The sequence below is a fragment of the Haemaphysalis longicornis genome, unplaced genomic scaffold, assembly GCF_048455015.1.
Source record: "Haemaphysalis longicornis isolate Haplotype H1 unplaced genomic scaffold, Haemaphysalis longicornis Haplotype H1 scaffold_1, whole genome shotgun sequence".
NCBI classification, from domain to species: domain Eukaryota; kingdom Metazoa; phylum Arthropoda; class Arachnida; order Ixodida; family Ixodidae; genus Haemaphysalis; species Haemaphysalis longicornis.
The window spans coordinates 166,802,446-166,808,845 of record NW_027526203.1 but is presented as its reverse complement, the minus strand read 5'-3'; the positions used below and the strand labels follow the sequence as shown (position 1 = coordinate 166,808,845).

The 6,400-nt window shown below is 43.0% G+C and overlaps 1 protein-coding gene across 3 annotated transcripts in view; it reads right to left on the bottom strand.

The window, feature by feature from the left end:
• LOC144139027 (uncharacterized) overlaps positions 1-6,400 on the bottom strand; it is a 281,828-nt gene that overhangs the window by 119,598 nt on the left and 155,830 nt on the right. The gene's annotated exons all lie outside the window — the stretch shown is intronic.

Genomic DNA, 6,400 nt, shown 5'->3' with positions numbered 1-6,400 from the left:
TAAACAGTTTTGGCGGACGTATTGCTGTACATTGTAAAAGAAAACTCTACGTTTTGTTTTACATCAGTGCAGCGAAGTGAATTCTGAATAGTAGCTACCACGCGTGTTGTGGCACGGTTTCCGTGTAATGATGCCATTCGCGTTGGTGCTCTTGTTTGAAAATTATTTTTTAGTTGTTCTTCAGGTCATTCTAGTTTTATATGCGAAGTATATCGTCGTGACACTGCCTCTTCCCAACCCCGTCACCGGATTTCAGGTTTTTGTTAAAGGGAAGCTGAAGCGCTTTCCAAAAAAATTGAGTTAGATTAACAGTTATATAGTTTCTTGCGCGCTGATTCCGAATATCACATTGAAATTTATCGTACATGAGTCCAAGTGGCATTTATCTTGCAAAAAGCGCAGCTCCGTTTGAAAGACGCGCGCTTTTCGTCTTTTGACGCCCCTGATTGGTTGCGCCCGTCATGACGTCAAAGGAGGACACCCTTCGGCCGCGCGGGCTGTCGGAAGCACTGCGAACGATCGCACGATTGCCTTTGCGGCAATTTAGCTTGCAGTTTAATTTTCGCACATGACTGGAAGTTTGATTTATAATTTCCGGTGCTGTTGGTTCAGTTATCTTGGAGCTTAAATTTGCTTTACACGACAGAGAACCCCAAAGCAGTGACTGTGACGTCGACTAGTGGGTTCCATCAAAATATTTTTGAATTAGGCAACCAGCATGGGGGGATTTTGTACCTTATGTTATTATTAGGTACTGCCCTAACTGTTTCTTATTATACACAAAACCATTTATGCCGAAGATTAATGGGCGTTTTATAAACAATCTACCAGCGAAAAGCACTTGCGTGCACTGCGCGAGAAAATAGCGTTCATGCGCTGTAAACGTATATGCGAGACATATCTTGCCGGTAAACGCATAAACCAACAAGCAGACTCTGCTTCCGCATTTCCTTTGTTCGTTGTCGCCCACCCCAGCCCCGTTACTCATCCCCGTACACAGACCCACACGCGCGCGCCATTCCGGCAGCGGCGCTACGGCGCCTCCGCGATTGCTAGCGGCACTTCGATGAGTGGCGTCTTACTGCTTCACATGCATTTATTCTGAAAACACTGCAGCATACTAGTGCCTGCTGAGCATTATTGGCTGTAGTAGGGCTTGATTTTCGCTTGTGCGTTGCGCATTCTGCTACAACATTACGGCCACCTCGTTATAATTAATAGACCAGTCGGACAAGGCAGTTACGTTGTAGTTACGTTACTTTAGGTAACAATCACCAAACGTTTGTGATAATGAATCGTTGGCCTGTTTCAGCATTTCTAGATTTAAGCATTTACCGCGCCAGTCGGACAGAGGCCATATATTTACTCTTCGCTCCTAATTTTTTTAGTATCATCATTATATATATCACCGACTATCACTGGAGCACACTTGAGGTTCAGTGACAACAAGTGCTTGCCAGGTTATAATATGCAGCCACACAGAATCTTGGGCAAAAAATTAGGCCCCCGCAGTCAACACAAATTATGGCATGGTGGTGGTTCGGAGTGGTGTTTTTTTTTTAATTCCAGACAAACATCACCTTATCGTGACATGTATACTTGCAAAATCAGTAATCTGGTTGTCTTGGTTCTTTTACTTTGTAAGAATACTGTTTACCTCTTTGCCGGGAGAGAACTTCTATCAGGATTGGCCCCTTGTTTTAGCTTCACCAAAAATTGTTTTTTGAACACTGTCCTGAGCCCATAGGTTAGGGAAACAAGGGAAACAAGGTTAGGGAAAGAAAACCGACGCGTTTAACGAAACAAGTATTTCCTGAACAAATGTGAATTGGTTTCTGGAATGGAACGAAACATCCCCGGCCAAAGTAGAGCAGTATTCCCCATCCTTCCTAAATCTAGAATCTAATGTGAACATTCACGTCCGTCGCATCAAAAAAAAAAAAAAAAAAAACGCATTGGAGCGGTTTACAAAGTGTTTAACGTAGTGTAGTATATTCTCTGTCATCAAGCACAGCCACCTCGGCTGTCGCTTCCGTAAGTTATCAAGCATCCCGGCATGGCATTATTCTGCTTAGGAATACGGCATGATAACGTATGCCTCGTTTGGCGTTCGTGCATACTTTTTGAACACGAAAATTGTACAAATGAGTGCTATCAACCACAACAACAACAAGTATCATTCACAAGGAAACACGGCGAAAAGAGCATGGCCGAGGCGGCCGATCCGGCCGGAAGTCCAGGTATGACGTTTTTCAGCCCGTTTTCGCCGGCGCTCTTCGGTCTTCCGGCATCGCGCGGCGAGATGGGGGCGGGGCATCGGGCCACTTTTGTTTGCTCATTGCGCCGCTTCTATTGCATGTATTGCGAAAATCTTTCATACACATGAACTATTCAATGTGTACTTGCTGCTAGTCAACTTTTCTTTTAATTCTAAAACCGCTTCACCTTCCCTTTAAGCCGCTTTTTTAAGCGAGAAGGCTACGGGAAAATTTCGCGAAATGTATGTGCGTTCTCCTCCCAACATGCAAAGGTGTGAGTAGGCAATAATCTTGTGTCATACTACTTTCGTCGCGTTCCCTTTAATAAGGCGATGAACTACTGCAGTTTAAACATGAGATCGTAATCTTGATTCCAGATGCACGAGAGTCTGTGCGTATACCATCCTTATTAACGCGTGCATTAAAAAAAAGAAAAAAAAAACTTCGTGGTCTATTTTATCATAACTCTTCTAAACGACCAATCACTGTGTCCAAAGGGGCAGATCTACCTTACAGGGAATCCAGACATCATGCTTTGACTCAGAAAACCGCTTCTTGTATTAAACGAAGTGGTTCAAATTTCACCTGAAGGTAAATAGAATGCATACGCCGATAACATTAGTATATTCCTCCAGTATTCGAACGATGCAGACGCGATCGCTAAAGCAAACGCAGTATTTTTATAAGCAACGACACCTTAATTAATACTAAATGGCAGGAAAACAAAAGCAGTTGTTTTCATAGTAACGATAAACTAATTGTTGTACAAGCAGACGTCTTCTTTAGAGACTCGGGACTCGAAAACTGATGTTGTGAAATGCGTCAAAGTATTCGGAGCGTAATATTCGGTACAGCTAGCACGAGACAACTGTGTGGATTTTATACCATAGATTAAGCAGTATAATGGAAAATCCAAACCAAAACCACTGTTCCCTTCCTCAAATTTAAATGACTAATTATTACTGTGAGATGGGAGGCTCTTCGAGACACGAAAGAAAACCCTGTGAGTCATTGCGAATTTCAGCAGGTACAAAATTATTTCCGTGGATAGTTTCCGAGTATAGGCTAACACGTGCATGTTTCACTGAAGCGTGAAACCGAAATACTCACCAACATTACAAAATTCTGGTGTCATGCATCAGAGCACGACAATAGAATAGCCAGTAATGGGAAATCCGAACGCTCCCACAAATCATGGCCGAAAAACGCTGAAAGACATTTTGCCACGCTTCTCAGAAGATTACGCAAACGTAGAGTTCGGGAAAGTTGGTTGGTAAGGAAAGGATAAGCACCAAATGACCTCTCATCAGCGCTCATTGTGTGCTATGTGCTTTTTCTTCTGTATACGTTCAAAACAGCGCTATTTCGCGCCATGTTTGATTGATTGGTTGTTGATACAGCGACACCGTAGGCTTGGTAGGTAGAGGGGAAGGAGGCGGTGGCAGGCCTGTAGCCCGTCCTACATTCCCGCTTTACTGGTACTCGGGAAAGGCCACAAGATCAAAGCAAGCTTTTGGCAAGATTGAGATTGTGTGTGCGTGCGTGCGGGGTACAGGAGGAGCTGTCGAAAGCGAATTCATCAGTAGGAACCATTTACCGTGAGTATACAGTCAAAACTCGACCTAACGAAACCCGATCTTATCAATGTCCCGATCTAACGAACGAACTGGGATTCCCCCGCAGGTGCCTATGCGGGTCAATGCTTTAATGAACTCGAACTAACGAAATCGATTCAGCGTCATTCCCGATTTAACGAAGTATTTTGAGAACCAGACATATTTTAAAAAGGAGCAATTTCGAAAATCTCAGCATGCACGACTATCTCAGCTCCGACGCAGACGCCGACACAACGGAGGCTTCGAACGATTAAGAAATCATACAGTGTCAGAGAGTGTCGCGTATGACAGAGAGTGTCATGCAGTGTCGCACAAGATGTGTCAGAGGATTCTCACGACCCAGAAACATCTGGAGTTCCCGTGCCCCTCTATACAGGCCAAATATTGGGCGCTATCGACTTGCTCAGGCGTTTGCTGGTACTTTTCGCTAGGAACCGAGGGCCCACTGAACGCGCTTGCCTGTTACAAACTCTGTCCGCCCAGTGCTAACGAAACGCGCGGAGGCGGAAGTCAGATGATTTTTTTTCCGGGAAATAAATTCGTTCCCACAGAACCCCTGGCATGTTCTTGTTATTATTTCCACCACGGACTTTTAGCGCATTGCTAAATTATTGGCAGGCGAGCGCTGCGGCGGCCGCAATTGGTCAGAGCATATATTTGATATTTCTTCATCAGCCCTGCGCAAGCTATGGTTCCTTAAAAGAAAACTTAAAAATGCTCCAGTTAGTACTAAGATGTTAGCCTACAATACATGCGTTCGGTCAAAACTGGAGTATGCTGCTTAAGTATGGGATCCCCATTTTAAGAAGAGCTTTAAAGAGTTCAACGTAAGGCAATGAGATTTATTTTTGGTAAATATAGAAGGCATGATTCGCCATCCTTGTTGATGCAGAATTACAACGTAGTGACTCTCGAGGCTCGCCGGAAAGTTAGTCGCCTTGGGTTTCTTCATAACTGTCTTGTAGGGAAAACTAAATTATTACTACCTAATTGTATAAAACCTTTAACTTCACGGGCAACTAGACATAACCATGAATACTCATTATCGCCAATTTTCGCCAGAACTGGCACTCAAAAGTACACATTTTCCCCCGAACTGTGTCTGAATGGAATTCTTTGCCACGAGAGGTTTTTGAATCTGCTGATTTTATGAAAGAGCTTGAGTCCCACATTGTAAATTTTGATGGTTGAACGTTGCTATAGTCTTCGTGTTGTCTTGATTGTTGTTACTAATCTTCATTATATTGTATGCATACTGTGTAGCCCCTCCTGCCAGGGCCAAAATACTGGCCTGCAGTATCGTTACATAAATAAATAAATAAATAAATAAATAAATAAATAAATAAATAAATAAATAAATAAATAAATAAATAAATAAATAAATAAATAAATAAATAAATAAATAAATAAATAAATAAATAAATAAATAAATAAATAAATAAATAAATAAATAAATAAATAAATAAATAAATAAATAAATAAATAAATAAATAAATAAATAAATAAATAAATAAATAAATAAATAAATAAATAAAATGTCATGGTAGCTGAGGGGATGCCCCTCCTTTTACGCATCGAATTCATGGAACTGCGTGTAAAATGACAGTCCGGATTTTGCTAAGTTCTCGATTTTGCGAAATAATTCGCGGCTCCCGGTGACTTTGTTAGATCGGGTTTTAACTGCATAATAAACGTTCCCGTTCCGCGGATGACAGGCGAAAGGCCCTCAAAGCTCAGGACAGGCGCAGACAGCGCCCTGCAATCTTTTTTCCTGCTGTGATTATTTCGTCACTTGACGGTTCGCTCTTCATTACGGTCGATCTCTGCCAAAATCACCTCTCCCCCCCCCCCCCCCCCTCTCTTTCTGCAAATGCGCTAAACGTTTATATAGTGGAGCTGGATTTTTCTCTGTTCAAGTATACATGTGAAATTCGAGATTTTGGTTGTCAACTACTGCTAGGACAATCCAGAACCCTATCCAGAACAATCGTCGCCACTTTAGTGGTCGCTTTCATTGACGCAAGAGGATCGGCCAAGAAGCCAACTGCAACACATCGTTTTTGCCGCCTTCGTGTGCGGCGTTCGGCGTGGTAGCGTCGCAACGTAAACAGGTATGGTGCCTTGATCAGCGACATGTGGCAGTCCAATTACACACAGTTGCGGGGAAATTGCACCACACCTCCAGTGATAATGCATCCTGGCAAGTTTTTGACGGTGCTTATTATAATTTATTTCAATATGCAGGCGCAAGTATACGCGTACATGTAAGAGAGCTATGGAGAGGGTCATTTCTTCGGCGATGTCATAATCTTGCCGCTTGGTAGTAGGTACTCTTCGCTTTGCGATCCGCTTTAAAGTTTCCGAATGGCTTCGATCTGTCTCCTACAAGTTGCGCCGCTGTTCGCTCTTGGCGCAGTGTTATGGGGGAGTTGACGACGACGTTGGCTGATTTATCCGCTTGTCTATTCGCTCATTCGGCTGAGTTTTTCCACTGTCTCCATCCGCGGTGTACTGGCGTAAACGGGC